The sequence below is a fragment of the Sinocyclocheilus grahami genome, unplaced genomic scaffold (genome assembly GCF_001515645.1).
Source record: "Sinocyclocheilus grahami isolate Dianchi unplaced genomic scaffold, SAMN03320097.WGS_v1.1 scaffold4.1, whole genome shotgun sequence".
Lineage (NCBI taxonomy): Eukaryota > Metazoa > Chordata > Actinopteri > Cypriniformes > Cyprinidae > Sinocyclocheilus > Sinocyclocheilus grahami.
This window is the reverse complement of record NW_015505183.1, coordinates 471531-494049: the sequence shown is the minus strand read 5'-3', so window position 1 is coordinate 494049 and position 22519 is coordinate 471531. Positions and strand designations below refer to the sequence as shown.

Sequence of the window (22519 nt, the reverse complement as noted above, 5' to 3'; positions counted from 1 at the left end):
AATTGGTTAACTTAAGTGTTAACGAGCCTGTTACTGAATTGAATGACTGAAATATCAGCAGATAAAGTGGGATTTAGGGTAAAAACTGATGTAGCAGGAACCTGTGCCTGTGACACAGACAGAGAGAGAAAGAGACAGAGAGAGAGAGAGAATATCACACTCACACACAAATGCACATGCAGCACATACTAGCAACACTTCAGCATACTTTAATTCACAAATAATTGTATATCAAAAAGGATTTACTGCTGCTACTATTTATAGTTTTCGCTATATATTCTATTCCCTTTTTTGCTATTATTACTTGTTTGTATTCATGTGTATTCCAATGTTGAGAGCAGTCAGTGAGAAAATATGTTGCTGTAATGTTTAAGTCCTATACTGTGTTCATTAACTAGGATGTTGCTGGAATCAGTACAGCCAGAGACCCCTGGTCTTTCAACACCAGTGCTGTGAGGAAGGATGCTACGGTAGGCCAAGCAGAGACATTGAGGAGTATGGTAGAGGAAGGAAAAACCCAACAGACAGACAGTGACAACAAATAACAACATACTGTAGAGAATGACAGTAACAGCAGACAAATGGCATAAACAGACAGCACACAGACTCTTCAACATCCTCAGATTATTTTTATTTTGTTTTTACTGTATGTGTAAATTTGTTATAAACGTGTGCTCTTTAAAAAGTAGTAAGCATTGTTTGCCAGGCACATACATTAAATGTTTAAGTATCTGTTACATATATGGTACTGCTTAGATTATTTCACCATCTGCACACAAATGTAAGTAGTGAATGTGTGTGTCCGTGGGTGGGGCTGTGTCGGTGTGGTAATGTGGGCCGGTGTGGCTACAGTGCCAGGGCTGAATTTTTGTCCCAGTCCGCCCCTGGTGCAGACTGGCTCTGATGAAACTAGCGATAACTCGTCCCGACTGAAAATCAGGGCAAAAGTTGTGTATTGTATTCCAGCCTTTAGGTGTGAGTGTCATACCTCATGACTCATGAAGTTCCCCTCTTCCATCAAACGTCTCCCTTTGTTTTTAACCATTTCTGATTTGTCCAATTGCCTGTCAATCTGTGTGCGGTACTTTTCGTGTCTTTTAATGAGCTGCTCCAGGTCTTTAACCTCATGTCCAACCCCCTCCCGTCACTAGAGACAGTGTCTCCTTAAGCCATTCCCTAAGACAGAATCATCAAGATCAATGTCAAACCGCAGATCAACAAATGAAAAACTTTTCATACATTAGCTCTCTCCATTCAGTTAGATATCTCTGAACAGCCTCTGCCTGTTGGAGTCTTTGTCTGTGCTGGTTGGCCTTTTCCAGCAGGCTGCTCCAGATCTCCTCCACCTCCTGCAGCCTCTTGCTCAAACTGTCCCTCACTCGAGGACACTTGCTGACCAGAGCTTTGCCTTCCTCTTTTCGACGTGACACGTCTTCTTCTATCACTGCGAGGTCTCTCTGGTGAAACAGGTGGTTGTACTATTTTAAAAATCCACCTGTGGTAGTTGAAATATTTCTAGTGAAACATTAGGCTGATAGCAACAAGTGTGTATGAATATTGGGTACCTCCAAGCCTTCATGTTGGCGGATGAGAGCTTGGACACGGAGCAGGTCATTCTCCTGCTCCTCAGAGTCCAGAGCCACCTCTTTCTCATTCATCCAGATCCTAAGCTCATCCAGGTCATGGTCAAACTGGAGAACCTCTCGAGCAGAACGCAGGTTCTGTCAAAACATTCACTTTTAACTGTGGCTCAGTTTGTAATATCACTCAAATAGAAACAGTAAGCTACTTTAGAACAGCCACTTTTTTCTTTAATTTTACCTCTGCTCTTGCTTTCATAGCTTTGTTTAAATCCTCCCAGAGCTTGAGTAGATCTCTCTCTTTCTGCTGTGCCTCTGATGACTGCACCGTCTGCTTCAGCTTTTGGACCGTAGTCAGCTTACTCTGGCCCAGATTGCCGACCTCTTCTGCAAAATCCTCAAACTTCTTCTGCAGTGCCTAACAAGAGCAAGCAAGTAGATTTAAAAATAATTTTGATGATTAAAATAGTTCTTACAGCTATAAAGGGTTTAAAGTCTGACAAGTGCTAAGTATCTTTTTATAAGTTACCATGATATGAATGTAGTATGACTTCTAATCCAAAGTCATTTATAATTAAGATATGGAAAAAACGGATAAAGGCAAATATATCAAGAATATAATCATCTTAAAACTGTATAGTGTGTTTCTGCTCTCTATTTTTGAGCCAGTCTTACCTCCACACCTTCCAGATCTTGTCCAAAGTCATCAGACTCTGCTGTGGTTTTGCGAGAGAGGAGTCAGTTCTGTAAGTCTTTAGCTTCTCTCTCAAATGCATAGAGATTGTACTGATTCTCCAACGCTGTGTGGCATTCAGCAGACAGTTGCAATAGTGTCTCAAACTCATCCTGCATATCTTCAAGGCTCTTACTCAATAAATGGCTGCAAAGACAAATAAAAAGTTAAAAACATTATTATTTGAGGTTTTCAACTTCCAACACTACCATTCAAAAGTTTGGGGTCAGAAAGTTTTTTTTTTTTTAAAGAAATAATTTTATTTGGCAAGGATGCATTAAATTGATCAGAAGTGACAGAAAGTAAAGATATTTTTGTTATAAAATATTTCTATTTCAAACAAATGCGGTTTATCCGAACTTTCTATTCACCAAAGAATCCTAAAAAACAGTATCAATGTTTCCAACAACAAAAGTTTCTTGATCACCAAATCAGCATATTAGAATGAGTTCTTGAATCATTCTAACCAAAAGCATTGAGTAACATTCTGCTGACATCACTCACAGCAAAGCTATTACAAAAATCAGCAATTAGCTCAATTAATCAATGCTAACATGACCCAACAACTGCACCTGTTGGGATGTTGGGACTTTTCTAGATCAGTGTCAGTTTTCAGGAGTGCTTCTACTTTTCTACGCTGACTTTCCAACTCCAGGTCAACTGTGTCTAGTTTCCTGAGGAAAGCTTCAGTGGCCTCCTCACTCTTTCCATAGTCTTTGGACTCTAATACAGGCCTCTGCTCCTCCATCCTTTGCTCCATTTGGGAAACCTGGGTCATTATGAAGAGATATCAGGCATCAGATTTAATCATATGTTTATGAATCACATTACAGTGTGAACTGGTAACACACCTCTGAGAGAAAGGTCTGGATTTTCAGTGCTAGTTGAAGCAGGCGATCTTTATTCGCTGACTCTTTCTTCAAAGTGTCAAAGTTCTGCTTTAACTCAGCAAGTTTTCACTGATCTCACGTGATGCAAAGTGTCGTCATTGCACCAGGTTCTGTCCTGCATCCTGCACAGCCATTATTAGAGGGGTTCGGCTCTCGATTTCCTGCATGACAACCTGTAAGAGAAGGTATTAGCATATCATGGTTCTTTGTGTTTGCTGAAAGTCCTGTAACAAAACATCAGTTTATTAACGATGCATAAGAATTGTGGTTTCAGATTTCTGGACCAGACTAACCAGATGTTTTTTTTTTACTATGGCTTGTATACTCTGCAGGGATGTGCCCCAGTCTTTTGTGGCTGTGGCCTGCAGCTTGTCCTGAATCCACAGCAGATCATCCTCTAAGTCCCTGTAGAACTGGAACAGCAGCTGCCATGACTCCAGAGTTTCCCTGCGGGCCTGCAGCAGCTCAGCCAGCCCATTATACCTAAGAGAAATTATTAAATGTCAGTGTTACTTTTCCACTCAGTCTGTCAATCAGATGAAAAAAAAACATAATACCACCACATCCTATGGGAATACATGTAGTATGACACAGCAATCGTGTGGTATTTTAGATCATTTGACTGACATTTCAAAGCTCATGAATAGTGCCCACATTAATGTATAATCTTGAAACTCAGTATTGCTCACTTGTAAATAACGCTTATCAAATGTGACCCTGGACCACAAAACCAGTCTTAAGTGTCAATTTTTCAAAAATAAGCTTTCCATTGATGTATGGTTTGTTAGGGTAGGACAATATTTGGCCGAGATACAACTATTTGAATATCTGGAATCTGAGGGTGCAAAAAAATCTAAATATTGAGAAAATCGCCTTTAAGGTTATCCAAATGAAGTCCTTAGCAATGCATATTACTAATCAAAAATTAAGTTTTTATTTATTTACAGTAGGAAATTTACAAAATATCTTCATGGAACATGATCTTTACTTAATATCCTAATGATTTTTGGCATAAAAGAAACATTTATAAGTTTGACCCATATAATGTATTTTTGGCTATTGCTAAAAATAAACCCCAGCGACTCAAGACTGGTTTTGAGGTCCAGGGTCACTAATGATCCATGTACATAAGAGCTTATCAAATCATTTACTTTCTTCATTATCAGTTTTCATGCCCACAACGATTTGGACTATGGACTTCTAACACATTTAAATGCCATTCAGGTCCATGTGAAGGACTCACTAAACTGTAAAAATTTCTACAGTACTGTAGAATGAAATCAGGGCTGAACAAAAACATAAACATACCTGTTGACCACCTCCTAAACCCTCTGCTGTATATTTTCTGCAAGGAAGTTGCCTTGAGAGCTGAAGTCTTTGGCTGTGTCCACCAGCCCCTGGACCTTCTCCATTTGTGCATCTACCATTTCCTCCAGACCCTGCTGGGCCTTAAGCAGCCTGCTAACTGAGGCCAGGTTACCACCGTAGTCCTTACTCACCACTTCTACCTCCACTGACCCAAGCCACTCCTCAATGTCATCCAAGGAGCGCTGGAACTGCAATGCCTAGAGGAAAACCACATTATCCAAGATGATATTTCAGACCAGTATCAGTAAATCTGAATTAGATTTGTCTGAAAGTCAATGTGTAAAGCGGCACCTCTACACGATATCATGTAGAATTAAGAAAAAAATATTTTCAGTGTGCACACTTATGCCTTGAATTTCATACAAACAGAGAAAGATTAAGAGATATTCAGACATTCTTTAAGATTCCAATGCCATACTTTTATGATGGTCTGCACTCTGTTGCGGTTGGCCAGTATCTCTGCCTCAAAGCTCTGGTGCTTTAGTAGCTTAGCCTGAAGGTTAATAGGATCTGTCCAGCTCTCATCAACAGCCACAGAGTTTTTCTCATTCAACCATGAGGAAACCTTTACAAATGAGAATTTAACTTTGTAAAAGACATACTGATGGGTAAAATAAATCAGACTACATAGGTGAATGTCAACCCTCTACACTCTAAAAAATGCTGGGTTGTTTCAACCCAATGTTGGGTCAAATATGGACTAACCCAACTGTTGGGTTAAAAAGCTCATTTAAAAATGTAACCAAAATTTAACCCAACAGTTGGGTTAGTCCATATTTGACCCAACATTGGGTTGAAACAACCCAGCATTTTTTAGAGTGTATTTTCCACATTCAGCAGGAGCTGTTTACTTCACACACCTCATAGTTTCCTTCCAGGAATTTCTGCAGCTGTAGAGATTCTTCCAATGCTTTTCGTCTGGTTTTGCTAATTTCCAGTACTTTGTCCTTCCTTTAAGAAAGGAATTTTACTTAAACAGTACTTTTCAATATTTCTGATCTATAGACCATTGTGAAAAAGAAGTGTGCTTTCTTGTATTGAATGTGCACTTTTAGTGTACTTCAAATGTTTAGAGTGCCTGCAGATAAAAGGCAATTTTGTAATAATATAATAAATAAAAGGTGCACTTCATAATAATGCAACATAAAAGTATTCACTTTAAAGTACATTTTAAATCGTTGTTTTAATATTTATTTTGTCATGCTTTGAAGAACACTTATTTTGATGTTGACTAACATACTAAGTCACATATAAAGTACTTAATCAAGATTTTAACTGTACACTGTTATTTAATATTACATTTAAAGGTAATTTATTTTAAATGTAATAAATTGATATTTCATCACTGTAAATGTGCAATTACAAATATATTTAAATACATGATATACAATAGAAATCACATTAAAGTATATTTTAGTATAAAATAAATGCCTGTTAGTACACTTGGCAGTACACTTTAACCATATTCAAAGACAATATAATTAATTGTGAAATTACATAAATATATGTATATGCAATATATAATTTCATGGTATGTAATTCATATATGTAATGTTATGATATGTCCTACTTAAATGAGACAAAAACACTTCAGCTAATTTCATTTAATTGAAATTATAATAATAAACCTATTTTTAATACATTTTCACATTTAACTGCAATTAAGTGTCTGTAAAAATTACATTAATTTATTTTGCACTCAAGCATATTCTTTGAAAGTATGTTATTTCTGTAATAAGTACTAAAGTGTAATTCGTCAGACGAGTGAGTTTTTTTTTTGCTTACTGCATACCTGAGCAGAATAGCTTTGATCTTCTTCTTGATGTTGTCAGTCATAGTGCTGTGCCTGTATGAGCTGCTGAGCATATCCTATCTGAGCTTCTATTGAGTTCTTAAACAAAGCATGCTTCCTCTGAAGAGCCTCCACCTCTGACAATGAACCCTGTGTCAATGTGCAACATCTTTCACCATCCATATCCAAAGTTACAGAGAAGAAAACAGCCAATGTCATTTTGTTTTCTTATGAGGTGAAAATGTTACTCTGTCTTTTTAAATGAGGTCCAAGAAATGGAGCTCTTACCCCAATATCTTCATTGACCAAGAAAGCCTCCCTGTTACTCATCCAGCTCTCAGTCTGGTCGGCATAGCCCAGGAATATCTGCAACCAAACCACATAATAACACATACTCAAATTAACCAAAACCACCTGCTGTTTTCTTAAGTCACCTGAAGCTTCAGTGCTTGATCCAGAGTTTTCTTTCGGTCCTCCCAAGCTTGAGCAAGCTTTGTTTTGGCATCCTCCAGCTTGTGTAGAGCTTCTTTTAATCTCTGCTGAATCGCTGTGTCCGTACTTCACAAGATTCTGTCCAAAACTCTTAACTGAACCTATACGCTCACCGCGAGCATCAATCTCTGCCTGCAATCATTTAAATGTTGCTCTAACACAAGTCTGGTATCATATAACATTATGTATGTACTATGACAAATTAGAAGTCACTTTGGTTCAGTGCGTCTGATAAAAGAATATATATATAAAAATAAATTTTTAACATGTTACACTATTTAATTTTTTTTATTGATTATTATTATTATAAATTAAGAATATAGCAACTAATGGTTGCATACCTTCGTTTGATTTCTTTGTCCAGCTTGACGAAAGCAATGTTGACCTCTTCCTGCTTCTTACTAAGTTTGTCAGACAGATCACAGTGTCTCCTTAACCGATCTTTAGTCTCCTTCTCCAGGGCCTGGTTTTACCAATTAAAGCAGGTATCTGCTTTGTAACCCTTCTTGTAAGCTGACTAGCTTTAGTGAGTTACACAAACCCTCACCCTATAGCATATAATGCACCATGAATGGTTTATTTAAAGGCTTTTGTATGTACAGCAGTTACTTCATTGGAAGGTGCTGAGAGGTTTTCTATAAAGCATTTAACCACAATGCAAGCACACACAATAGATATTGTATAGGACTTGCTACCCACAGTGCACTGATTAATATGGATGAATGTGTTCTTTGTATAACAGCTGTCTAGTCTACTCACAGTGCCTCTCTCTTGGATGACTCTAGCCTCCCTCTCCATCTCCTTGTGTCTGCGAATAAGGTTTTCCACACTCTCCACATCCACTCCACAGCCCTGACCCTGGAGCAACAGCATCTGTGGCCAAAAACATTTTTAATTAAATATTTAATTAAGACTATATAATAAAGAAAATTTAATTCAGTATATTTAAAATATTGAATATTAATATATTGAAAAATTAAGTGTAAAATACATTTTCAATTTCTCTTATATTGGGTTCAAAGCCGAAGTTGGGTTCAGATTCAAAGACATGTAATTTGATGGCCATAAAATCTCTCTCTCTCACCTTCTCTCCAGCTCTGTCCCAGACTTCTTCTAGCTCTCGAATCAAGGTGTGGATCTGTAGCGCTACCTCCAGCTTCTGCTTATAGCTGCTCAGGTTGCCATGGAAATTACTCCATCTATTGGGAAGGTGACAAGAAAGTCAAAACAAACAACATGCTAGATATAAGAGATGATGAGTGTATTTTCTTAAATGAACATGGATCTCAGTTGAAATATAGGCAAGGCAAGGCAAGGCAAGTTTATTTGTATAGCACATTTCATACACAATGGTAATTCAAAGTGCTTTACATAAAATAAAATAAAAACAATAATCACAACAATAAAACAAGGAATTTAAAAACTTTGAAAATTATTTTTTTTTAAATTGATTTAAGAGGTTAATATAGGAGGATGTACTGTACCTATGCTTTCTCACAGTTGCCAACTCATCACTGTCCTGTGATGAGTTGGCAACTGTGAGCATCATCAACAGTCACATCCTAAGGGATGAAAACTTCTTAGTGAAAGAATGTTACTGCACTAAGCAATATGCTATATACCACTGTTACATAATACAAAGCCTTCAGTATGTCATTTCAGTAAACTGAGTTGATAAATCAACATAAATATGTTTTTCTTTGTTCACATTTTCTAGACCAAGTCGAACACCAGACTTACTCCAGAGCCTGAGCCTCTGAATTCGCTGAGCTTCTTCAGCAGCTGCTGACCATGTTCATAATCCTCCCCAACATCACCAACATTTATCACCACCTCCTATACAGAAAAGAAACCAAATATGAATTCTGGACACACCAGTAGTTTATATCAAGGCATGTTTTCAGCAGTTTTTACTTGCCTTTTGCCTAATCCAAACTTCAACCTGTCCTACTTTTTGCAGGAACTCAAGAAAATCACGATTATCCTCAAGAACTTTTCCACGGACTGTAACCGTTTGCTTCAGAGCTTCACAATTTTTGAGAGATCAGCGCAGAGATGGTCTGCTTTATCTCCTTTGATTTTGGGTGACGCAAGGTCACTAGCTCATTTCCAGCCTTTTGATAAGTATGTGACACACAATGTTAAACACATTTATAAAGACCAAAAAAACCAACAAAAAAAGATAGTATTATATCTGACTGACTACTGAGCCAGTTTGTTACTTTGGTACCTGCTGGACAGATTCAATGATCAATTCCTCTGCCTAAAATACAGATAAACATCACAAACCAACCATTTTGTTTTCTCTTTATGTCACCTGGATCGGAAATGACTAGTACCGTACCTCTGACACATCTTGGTTGAAAATACAGAGAAGCTTTGAGATCTCAAGATCCTCTCTGCGTTTATCTGACAGATCTTTGATGCGTTCCCTCCTCTCCTGGATAGCTTTCAGTTTGTTCTTAATGTTGCTAATTTTTTCTCGCTTCAAACCTTCTGTCCTTAAGTGTTCTGCTGACTCCTGAAGAGCCACCATCTACATGACATAAGACATCCATTCATCTATACTTAGTCTAAAAATATCACGTGTTTGATGCTTCAGGCCATACTGTAGGCTGATGACCAACCCACCTTGTCTTCCTGAGAATTAAGAAGTTTTTCAAAGGCTTCATGGCGTTTGATCAAAGTTTCTACATCATCCACCGTTGTTCCCAAATCACTATTCTTCAACAGGATCTGCAAAGAAACAGATATTGTTAGTTTTAACATTATAAATGTCTAACTACAAACTTAATGTCTAACTACAAACTTGATTCTGAAATGAGCTTGTGAACTAATGCTATATGGATATTTTATATCCACCAGACCAGATATTTCTTACATGTTGAAATGTAAATAAAAGTAACACCTGGTAGTTTACAGGAGCACAGACCTCTTGGGACTTAGTGATCTTTTCCATGTACTCAGTGTCTCTATAAAACACCTGCTCCAGATATGTGTTCTCCAGCCATTTCTGATTGGACTGCCAGTTATCAGAAAGCTTCTCTTTTTCTTCTTGCAGAGGTTTCAGTTTCTCCTGGATCTGATGGCCACACAGGATGTTTAAACATATATATGTTATGTATTTAGCATTTATATTTGTCAATTTAATAAACAAAATTACAGTTTGCAATATTGTAGTTTAAATCAGACAAATGTAAGTTTCTCACTTCTTTAGCGTTAGGTTTGTCATGCTCTAGCAGGTCCTGGCCCATGGATACGGCCTGAGCATATGTCTCCTCACATGCCACAATCTCAGCTGCTGGTGCTGGAACAACTGCAAATCTCAGGTGGCAACATCACGAATGGACTCCTCTGCCTTCATCCCACTCAGCACCTGCGAGCACCAGAGGGAGTAGTCCTGTGCCTGGAGAACAAAGCAACATAAAATGATTAAAAAATTGTTTTCAACCAATATTTTTTAATTTTCCACTAAATCAAAATGAGGAGTTTAAAATGTTTTTAAAAAGTGTAGCGTTGAGGAACATGTAGCGGTCCTTGGCTGATCGCAGCTCCTCCTCCCTCTGCTCCATGTGCATATGTAGACTTTCTCAGCTCTCCACCACCTCCTGCTGCAGCTCCTGCAACCCCACCCTCAGCTCAGGAGAGCACGTGTCCAGAATGCTGTCAGTTCCGTCCAACAGCTCCTGCAGCTATAAAAAGAATCATAAAGTTTAAACACTGAACCCGAGAATGAGTTTGATGTGAGCATTTGTAAATTATTTATTTATTTACTTGTTTGCTGAGCAAATATGTGACCCTGGACCACAAAACCAGTCTTGAGTAGCTGGGGTATATTTGTAGCAATAGCCAAAAATACATTATATGGGTCAAAATTATTGATTTTTATTTTATGCCAAAAATCATTAGGATATTACGGAAAGATTTTTCCATTAAGATATTTTGTAAATTTCCTACTGTAAATATATTAAAACTTAATTTTTGATTAGTAATATGCATTGCTAAGAACTTCATTTGGACAACTTTAAAGGCGATTTTCTCAATATTTTTATTTTTTTGCACCCTCGGCTTCCAGATTTTCAAATAGTTGTATCTCGGCCAAATATTGTCTTATCCTAGCAAAACCATACACCAATGGAAAGCTTATTTATTTACAGCTTTCAGATGATGTATAGATCTCAATTTCGAAAAAATTGACCCTTATGACTGGTTTTGTGGTCCAGGGTCACATATTTCTTAAATCCTTTATTTATTATTTGCTAAGTGTTTATTTTTTTAAGTTGTAACTAGATCACATAAAACCTCATATGCTTTTGTGACCAATCAGATGACAGAGCGGGTAAAGCTTAAAGGAATGGTGCAAAGAGGAGAAAATTATTATTTTGTGCGGAAGAAGAATTCGTCAGTTGTATTTCAATATTTTGGACAAAGAAGAGATGTCACTGAGTCAGGTAACTAATAAATTATTGCAAAACTACAAATATAATTTTAATATAAAAATACCTTATCAAAATGGTAGTAAATAAACAATAGTAATAAACAAAAACTTCCCTTTGTACAAAAGCATCCATGCCACCCACTGTATGTTCAAGATGATCGCCATTTCATCACCAGTGCAACACAGCTGTAATGAATGCTCTCACATCATACCTGCTGCTCTGTTCCAGCCAGCTCATGTACAAGAGCTTCATGTTTGCGTAGCTGTGACAGCACTCCCTTCAGATCTTTGGCTATGTCATCAGGAATGCTTTGGCACCTCTCCTGGTTCAAGATATGTGACACGTGAGCACCAGGGCAGATATGTTTATCATATTATTCAACAGCATGACTTTAAAGCACAGCTGGACTGCATACCTTTATCTGTCCTAGTGCATCAGTCAGGTCTTTGTAGAATTTGTGGCATTCCTCAGATTTACGTAGCTTTTCTTTACGATCTTTGGATAAATCCTGCAGCTGAGTAGATTCTGTGTTTCTCGGATGAAGCCGCTCTCAGGATGATTACTTTTGATGAGTTTGTCAGCCAACTCTTCACAGGTGTGCATCCTCTCCAGTCCCACCTCCAGCTGCTTTAAGAATACCTCAAATCTCCCACACAGTTGCTGTCATGAAACAAGAGGTACTTAGATATGCATGTTGTCTGTGATCAGGATCTGTCTGATACAGGATTAACTTTATGAATCATTGAGATTTGAAGAATTTTAAGGGTTTAAAATAAGAAATGAAGGTTTTGATGGCAAGGACCCCAAAAACATGTTCATTTCTAGGCTCAAATATGTTTGAAATCAATTAATAATAAGACAATTGAAGAAATGAAAAAAGGGAGAATAATAAGTGTGAAGACAGTATGTTGTAATAATTGGCTTTTAAATTGTCACTGTACTAAAAGCCATAAAAAGTTAAAATATTAAAAGCCAAAAAAATATGATCTGCAGAACATTTACTTCAGTTGATACCCACAATTTAATTCATATAATATGTATACATTTTTAAAACAAAAACAGATTTGTGTATTAATTTTTTACTATTAAAACTCTGTCTGTCGTTAGAATGTGGTGATTAGTTTCTTGATTTCTGACCAAAAAATAATGAAACCATAATAATATCAAATGTAACAAATGTTAAAAAAAATTATTGTTAAAAATATTTAATTTATTCTCACCAGTGCATTTTCATAATCAATCCCAAAGTCATTAGAGGCGGCAATCTGTGTCTGCTTAAATTCATGGAGGTGTAAAGTCTCTCGCAGCCTCTGCTCTCTTTTGTAATGAGATATGTTTTTTAACAAGGCAAACCAACATGAGGGTTTGTACTTCTGTTAGTTGTGCTGTTTTATCAACTGATTTTTATTTTACCTGACTGTTGCTGAGTGCTGAACCTCATTTAGCTTCGATTGAATGTGGTTGTAGGGCTTGTTGAGCTCCTCTAAACCCCACACACGTACAGCCTGCTTAACGTTGGACTTGAGTTCATCTACTTGAGCAGCAAGTACCTCAATCTGCCCCTCCACTGCCTGAAGAAACAAACCAGTATATGTTAACATGTTAAAACCTTAAGCTGTTGCATTAGTACAAGCCAAAATTACTCACCTCATGCTGCTTTATTAGACTCTGAGTAGCTAATTCAGTCTTGCCATAATCAGTGCTGACCAAAGCTGATGTTTCTAACAGAAGGGTTTCTAGTTCAGTGCAGTCAAGCAAAATCTGAGCATCAGAACAAAAATGTTAACAGTAATGGCTTGAATAATTACTGGACCAAAAAAACTGCAAACACTGCTACACTTTTACCTGCTCCCGTGTAACTGCCTTGTTAAGTTCGCCAGACCGTTTCTCACACAACTCCTCTAAATCCTCCCATTCTGCAATCAGTTGCTGACACCTCTGCTGCACCTCCTGACCATTCCACTGGTTGGACCGGGCCATGGCTCGTCCTCTGTCCAGTACTCGTTGCAGGTACTGGCTGTGGGCATTTACCTCTGCCTGCAGGTCCTGGAGGGTTTTTGAATAGGTATTTTTATCCCTAGCAACATTCATACACTCAAATCTAATCATACCTTGTGTTTCTGAAGCAGACTAACTGCCCCTGCCAGAGATCTTTCATAGTTTGTAGTATCAGCTACAGGATGATGCTCTATATCCAGTTTAACTCTAGGTCTACATCATGGTAAGAGCTATATAATGCCACATCTGCCACGAACTGGCTCCTGCAATGATCCAAAGGTTTCTGTAGAGACTTAAATCTGGCAAATAAAGCAGAAGTAAAGGCTTCTTAAAGCATACATACACTCTTAAAAATAAAGGTGCTTCATAATGCCATAGAAGAACCTTTTTGTCTAAATGGTTCCATTAAGAACCTTTAACATCTGAAGAACCTTTCTGTTTCACAAAAGGTTCTTTGTGGCGAAAGAAGGTTCTTCAGATTATAAAAAGATAAGAAAGAGATGGTTCTTTAAAGAACCTTTGACTGAATGGTTCTTTGTGGAACCAAAAATGGTTCTTCTATGGCATCGCTTGAAGAACCTTTTGAAGCCCCTTTATTTTTAAGTGTAGAAAGCAACAGTTTTGTATTGATTGATCCTGCATACACATATAATTGATCATCAGTTTATTAGCTATTGTTTCCTTAAAAACAGGTCATTCATTGCAGGTAAGTTTTCATTATGAAAAACTTTTATTTATTTTTGTTTGATGAAAAATGAATACTAACAGTTTCAGGTAAGTGTCAGTCTCCCTGAGAATGCGTTGAGAGTCAAAATGGTTGGTGGCCAGGTGTTTGGCACGGGTGACAATGGAGTTGATTTTTTCTGCAAGTTCTTGAGCCTCCTCCTCCAGCTGCTTGTGCTCCTTTAGGAGCTGTCTGCTTGAACGAAGGTCATGACCCCTGATTGCATTCTGTAACATTCTCTCAATTGCCTCGATCTTCAGTTTTGCATCCTGAAAATATACAGATACTTTGGAATATAGAAATAGAAGCACACTTATAATTTATTTATTTATTTAGTAAATTGGTCATTTCAACTGATTTAATTCAATGACACAATTAACATAAGAACAGATTTAAAATCTACTCACAGAAATGTATTCTGCTTATGTTTCAAGGATAGGCCTATAAATTCCTTCAGTGTTGTCCTGCAGTAGTCAAAGGTAGAAAAGTTAGCTCCATGAGTTGCTCCAGCTGGCCAGCCTGTCGTAGTTTGTCCCCTCTTTCTGCCATCTTTCTCTGGATTTCAGTCCACCTTTTGCATATCTCTCGAGTCTTTCTCTGTATGCTCTGGCTGTTGTAGTGATCCTCTGCTAACATTTCCTCTCCAGTCTAACCACATGAAATCCAATCATCAATATGGACAAAAATCATGGCCAAATACTTATGTTGCTTGAAAAATAATAAACAATACATCTGATGTGGTGCTATACCTCAGTTAGTCTGTCTATGCGGACTTGATTGGCCTGCATCTCTTTTTCTGCCGCCTCGTGTTTTTTGAGCTTACGGAGGATGTTGGTTGGATCTCTGTATGACTCGTCCTCAGCAATCTCAAACTTCTCCTCTATCCACAGGAGCATCTCCTCAGCATCTCTTAAAAATTCCTATGCAAGGTAAAATTTAAGTATTTTAAAGCACTGTGGTTGTTTAGACAATTTTCTTGTCTGAAATACTGTATAGCTACAAACACATTTTAAATTGTATTATTTATAAAAAATATGCTGTCACTTTCCAAAACATAAACTGAAGGTCTACCTGGTACTTTTTTGAAGCAAGTAAATCAAGCCTCCTTAATTTACAACTTTCTTTCAGCTTCTTGTATCGGTCTTGAATGACCTTTGATCGCTGTTGAATTCTGGAAAGAGGTGATATGCCAGGGTGAACTAAAATAATAGCACTAAGAAACAAGCAATTACAATTATTAATAAAATAAAATAAACTGTAATATGTAAAAACAAATAAAAGTCTATGCTCACTCTTTGGCGGCAAAGTTACACTTGCTGATGAGCTCCTGGCTCTTGTCTTGAAAGAGGTTAATGGATCGCTCTAGTGCCTCAAGCAAAGCCTCAAGCTCTTCTTGACGGCCCAGTAAACTGTGAACGCTGTTAGAAATTATGTATTAAATCTGATCTCTTCCTTTGACAGAAATGTACTTAGAGACATGAAATTAATTCATTCAATGAATAACTTAAAATAATAAAGAAATTAAATGTCACAGTATCATCTCTTTCAATTACCCCCAGGTCTCTGACTTTCAGTCTGGCTTCATGACCAGAAATGGTGGCCTCTATGCGATCTGCTTCCATATTCAGCTTTTGAAACTCCAGTCCTTGCTCAAGCCTTCTGTTGCGACCAGCCCACAATTTGTCCAGCTGGCTCCACTCCTTATCCAACTTAGTGAGCGTCTGCTGAACATCTTTAGCTCCTTTCTCTCCAGATGCCACCTCTAGAGATTGACCCAGCTTTTCCATATCTTTTAATCTGAAATAACATTACCTTTAATCATAGGCAGTGTTGGGGAAAGTTACTTTTTTAAAAGTAATGCATTACAATATTGCGTTATTCCATAAAAAGTAACTAATTACATTAGTTACTTTTTATGGAAAGTAATGCGTTACGTTACTTTTGTGTTACTCTCACGTTACTTTTTAAATATGAGCAGGGCTTGATTGTTTTTAATATAAGAAGTTATATTTATAGCAAATGTAAAAGCCCTTTCACGCCAAAAAGTGTAATGAATAAACCTCAGGCTGAAGGAAAAGTAAATTCACGTCTGTGCAGTAGAACACAGGAGAAGAAGGATCAACGCTCATTGATTTTTTTTAAAAATCAATGAAGCACAATTGTTAGTTTATCTAAAGTCATTTTTGCTTATTAGTATGGTGAACTGGATCATCAAAGGTCAGCAGCAAAGACATTGGTTAATAAAATGGGATTAGATACATTTGTGTTATTTAACATATTTAATTATTGCAGGTTTGCGTCATATTCTGAGTTTGCGTTTCACTGTTTTAATTCATTTTGATGAATACTAAATCTGTTTTTTTGCTAGTGGGATTAATTAATGCACATTCACATTTAGTCTAGGACTACATCATGTTCACACAGCACACACAACTGCTCTGTACTTCTGATTTCTCCCAACATGGGGACAGGAGACTTGTCAGTCAATAAATGGGAAAATAAAGTTAACTGGCGTTACTTTTTTGAAAAAGTAACTCAGATATTTTCTTGTAAATTAAAAAGTAATGCGTTACTTTACTAGTTACTTGAAAAAAGTAATCTGATTATGTAACTCGTGTTACTTCTAATGCGTTACCCCCAACGCTGATCATAGGCACTAAGTACGAATTACAAGATAAAGGCCAAACACAACTAGCTTTGCTCTCTGAAGTTTAATCTCTTGCTTCAGATCAAGGTTCTCCTTGAGCAAGGCTAAAGCAGATGCTACATCAGATCCAGTGTCCTCTTCCAGAAGATGCTCCTTTGTTGCCTCGGCCCATAACAACAGGTCTCTGGTTTCTTTCTGAAAGAGTTGCAAGCGTCTGGCTTCCTCAAGCATCCGTTGTCTTTGAATTGCTTGAGCTTTCAACTGTCGCAGCAGGTCTTCCAGAGCACGTACTTCTTCCATGATAGCGGCACTCTCTGCAGGACTACAATCCTGTTTCCTGTAGAATAGCAATGGGACAGTTGGCAGGCAGATTAATGAGGATTGATTTAGTTTCACTACTTTCTACATAACGATGGACATTCTCCTGTAAGTTATTGTTGATGATGGTTCCGAGCTGTGCCAAGGTTAGAAATAAGAAGTGCCAAAAACATATCATCAAAAATAAGTGGAACTGCAATAAATTGTGTTTTCAATGCAAACTGACCTCATATTTGGCTTGTACAACCTCTAAGTTGTTGGAGTTGGAGTTAAAAGTGTTGAGGACATTCTCCTTGTCTCCCATCCAGGAATCAAACTCCTCACAGGCATTATAGAACCTATGTAGTCGTGCAGTGTCATCCAGCATCTTATTTTTTGACTGGTAGGAGAAAATGCTATTTAAATGACTGGAAAATGTTTAAAACAATCTAAAATGGTAAAGCGTAAGGGTAAATCTTGAATATTTACCTGTGCTAAATTATAAAGGCTGTTGAAATCCTGTTCTAGACTGCTTTGTGTGCTCTCTATTGTGTCTTTTTGGAAGTGTGGGTGAGGCAATGATGAGGTAGATATTCAGCTGTGCCACGCCGCATAGAAAGAGTGCAACGAGGTCGGCTCATTTTCTTTTTTGGACTCTCAGGTTCTCCATTCGTAGGTTCAGGTGGTGCTCGCTGCATTTAATTGCATCAAAACACAAGCAAAAGCTGTCTAGTAGATGCAATTTAAAGAGAAGTTTTATGGCTCATAAGATTTGAAACTCAAGTAAATTTTGAAATTGATAAAAAGGCTTACAGAAGACGGCATCTCTGTGATGAATGTGGAAGATACTAGTTGCTCATTTCCTCTGCTGTCTCGAAGAAGCAACTTATCATCTTTTTCCCTGCTGACAATTGTCAATGTTTCTCCTCTTTCCCAGGTTAATACAGGACCTGAAAAATGGTCAAGATGAGAAGAGAAAGAGAAACTGTTTCATTGTACACACAAACTTGATCATTTTTTAGCATTAAAGGATGCTGTTTACCTCTGTATCTGAACCTAATCTTTGCTTGTTCTTGTGGTAAAGCCTTGCTGATGACTTTTCCTTCTTTGTCATCTTTTTTATCCTTCTGATCTTCACCATCTGACGAATCACTGTAGTGTACCATTCTACTCTGCTGGGTTTCAGTCTTAAATTGATTAAAAAATTTCAGTGCCGTTGAAGCTGTATCCATTAAATTATGCAGTAATTTCTGTTTTTTTTATACTAGGAATGATTCACATTTATTTCATGGATAAACTGTTTTTCACCTTTACCCTTCCTGAAGCAACATTAGAAGATTATTCAGACAGACAAAGTGCTGTAATTGTATTGCAAAATAATTTGTATTTTTTTCTTTTGTACAAAATGGATTATTTTGGTTGTGACTCACAGTAGGAGGAGCAAGTTGGGCAGCACTCTTGGCCTGCTCGCCGAGTCGTTTAACTTCTGAGGCATATGCTTCCATTACTTTCTCCAGTCTTTGGTGACGCTGGAGCAGAGCAGTAGTGCTGGCCTCATCCTTTCCATAATCCTCATCAATGAGAAGTGGTTTGCGGTCATCAAGCCACGAGCTGGCTTCGGTAATGTCTGCAAAATACTGAGGGAAATTAGGAATGGCACTTGGAACATTTTTATCCCAACCACTGCTTGATCTACTGAATCATAATTTCTCACTTTGCACTCATATATATATATATATATATATATATATATATATATGTACATACCTGCTTGATGACAATGGCTGCATGCAGCCTGTTTTTTTGGATGGTGACTTGTTCTTTAAGTTGCTGCCATTGTTTCTGAATAGTCCGAATAAACTTTTGGATGTCTCTCTCATTAGGGTGTTTCCCCCTGCACAGCTCTTGGCCTCTGGATAAAACCCCAGAGCACAGTGATTCCTGAGACTGAATCTCTGCCTCTACAGCCTGCAACATAACAAAGCAATCTTAGCAGCTCTGATTCAGTCTCATTGAGGTTAAGCAACGTTAGTCAGTTCTCCATTATAGAAGTGCTTAAAAAACATTTAGTATCGATAAGTATATAACTGTTTTGAGATAGATCTAAAAATGTAGGCAGTAATGGGTTTCTTCAGTACTACAATTTTATATTTTATTGTAATCTTATAGTATCTGATGGCCATACCTTGTGGTTCTGAATGGCTTGCTGAATTTGACTGAGGTCTCTCCCCAGAGATGCTGCCTGTAAGAGGACCTATTTCTCATAGATCCATGCTTCTACTTCTTCACAATCATGGAAAAACTCAAAGAGCTTCAGCTGTCCCTCCAGAGCTTTTCTCCTTTTTTCCACAAAAAAAGATCATGTAATTGCTGCACAGTAGGTTTTTTTTCTAAAACCGTAAAACTGTGGTGTATACAATCCTGTCTGTATTTCTCATGGTTAACTATTAAAGTACAATTTAGCTTCTAGATAAGTGTCTTTAAGTATATGCTACTTGCCACAAGATTTTTTTTTTTTTTTGTACTGATTTTAGAAACTAACAAAATCTTAGTCTTACAAATGTCCCCAAATATGGCTTTTAGTACAATTAGAAGGGTTTAAAGAGTATACCTGTTCTTGCTGAGAACCAGTAAATCCATTAAAATGGCCGTTAAGATCTTTAGATAGATAGATAGATAGATAGATAGATAGATAGATAGATAGATAGATAGATAGATAGATAGATAGATAGATAGATAGATAGATAGATAGATAGATAGATAGATAGGAAATTTTCCTAAATATCTAATTTGTCACCTGTAATTCCCTTAGGTTCATTGATATTAACTCAATGTCTCTGAGAACAGCAAATGTATTCACAGCATCTCCAACATGTTCTCTCTGCTGCTTCAGAAGCTGCTGCAAAGCTTTCTATCGGTTCATGATATCCTCCTTCCTGTCACGTACAACATGTAAGCACATATGAACTATTGTCTACTAAATACTTCCACACCTATAAAATGTTTTTTTTACTTTAATAATGTAAAGTCATTTTCAACATCCACATTCCTAAGGATCAACAAAATGTTGAAAAATATAGTTTCCCTTAAGTTCAGCCATATCTAAAATGCTATAAGCATTTTACATAAAAAAAAAAAAAAATCAAGGACTGGTACATTGCTGCAACAGCCCAATATTAAAACAAAAAATCGTCAATAAGAAACAAAAACAACTGCATCAATAGGAAAATTTATTTTATAGTGCCAACATTAGTGGAAATGTTTTTTACTATAAATTTATTTTTGACATGTCTTTTCCACTGCATTATAATAGGACATGAAAACCAGCCATAGCCCATATCAGTAAGTGATTATGAGTGAGTGAGTGACGAGTGACGTGACATGTGGCCAAGTATGGTGACCCATACTCGGAATTAGTGCTATGCATTTAACCCATCCAAAGTGCACACACACAGCAGTGAACACACACCCGGAGCAGTTGGGGGTTCGGTGACTTGCTCAAGGTCACCTCAGTCATGGTATTCAAGGTGGGAGAGAGCGCTGTACATTCACTCCCCCCACCCACAATCCCTGCCGGTACGAGACTCGAACCCACAACCTTTGGGTTATGAGTCCGACTCTCTAACCATTAGGCCACGACTTATAAACTACCAGCTATTCTTTGCCCCTCATCTGCAAATCACTTGCGCCTTGCTGTGGTAGTTCTTTTTTCTATAACAACAGCCATTTCACTTAAAGTGCGGAAACATGGTTCACGAGCCAGCACATCTGCTCCCAGGGCCTCCAGTTTGCGAGCCACCATCTCAGCCTCCTCCAGTCTCTGCAGCCCTCCCAGGTCCTGTTGTTGGATCAGTTGCAGAATGTCCTCCAGGTAGCTCTCCCTCAGCGTAGCTTTATGGCCAAACTTCTGGGCCAACTGTTCCAGCTGCTCCAGCCTCATCAGCGCACTCTGGAGGTCCCGCTCTCGCTGGTGTTCTGCTCGCTCTAGCAAGGTCCAGTTCCTTTTGATATCCCCCAAGGTCTTGCCTTCCAGAGGAATATAGTCCCACTGATTGTTTGCTCTTAGCTTGGTTCGTAAGTTGAAGAGGTGGGCCTCGATAGCCCCTCGTTCCTGGTACTTGGGAGGCTTCTCAATAGTGCGGTACATCTTGAAGGCAGAAACCAGATGCTGCATTTCTCGCAGGGAGTTGGGGAAAGAATGGTCATTGAGCTCCTCAACCTTGGTCTTGATCCAGCGTAGTAAGTCAGACACCATGCTTTCATACATGCCCTTCATATCATCCAGCTCTTTCAGAAGGTCCACAATCTGCAGGCAGAGATAAACTATAGATTTAGGAAAACACTGATGTTGAAGCAGCTGTATGAAATTCAGAAGCACAGATTTGGTCTAACAGCAGGACAGTACTACTGTAAACATTAAGCAACATCACAAGTTGTATTACTTTAAAGGATGGGTGATTTGGGAGCATGTTGTTGTTCAGCAGCTACACAGACATCTATCTACTTAATACACACCTTTCCCATTTCTGGAACACTCCTCTGCGCCTCAATAATTGTTTGTCTCATGTTCTGCCATCGCAACCACTGACTGCTGAAACAGCCACTGAAAGTCATTGTCATCTAGTGTCCCAACAGCGTCACACCTGAGAGCTTGGCAGTCTTACCATAAAATGAACTCGGAGTCTTGACATCTCAGAGCCTGGCTGGGCTTATTTTAGTCCCATCCATCCATTCAACGAGATCTGTCTGTCATGGTTTAATACACTTTTGTGACAGCTAACACTACTCCACAGCTTTGACCCAGTCAACACATAACGGTATTTCTATTCACACTTGTGGACATGGTGGTGAGTGAAAGTGTCGTACTGCACAGGCAGAACAGGACAATTCACGCCCCTGTTTCTCTCCATGTGTATCCTGCCAGCATTTTAATAGCATCGCCTGACCTCTGAGCTCATCTTTGCTGGATCAAATCCTCCTGTTTGTCAAAGAGTAGACTATCTGAGGATGACTTCCTCCATATTGTCAGCCTGATCCAAAAGGCTATCTTGACTATGCAGTGCAGACAACTAACTTTCTTGTTTAGCAGCATTTACAGCCCAGAGTTTATACTGATCTGATTAAGACCAGGGCTCCTCCTTTTGACCCACAGTCAAATCCACTAATCCTAAAGAGTTTGAGATTAGAGTCCTGATTCAACACCACAGTAGCTGCAGTTCATACTTTCACAAACAGAGGGCACCAGTGCTTAACATTTCACAAAAAAACCTTTGTGTGCTCCTGTGATGTTGCTTTGTCCCAATGGACCAAAGCAAAAAGTGTATATCTTTGTTATAATAATCACATCTATTCCAAGCCCAGTCTAGAAACACACTAAATAACAAGGAAAGAAATCTTATATCACTAATAACTGTTTTGGCATTAGTGCAGTTCATAGGATTGCTACTGCTATTACTTAGTTAAGCAAATTGCCAATATACATATACGGTATATGGCACAGGTCACTCAATCAATAGTTTATGGGATTTTTTTGCCTGTATTATCACCAGGTAAAAATCA

At 38.0% G+C, this 22519-nt stretch overlaps 1 pseudogene; it reads right to left on the bottom strand.

Moving 5' to 3' along the window:
- The window catches only part of LOC107583314 (spectrin beta chain-like), a 30637-nt pseudogene that overhangs the window by 4670 nt on the left and 3448 nt on the right, over positions 1-22519 (bottom strand).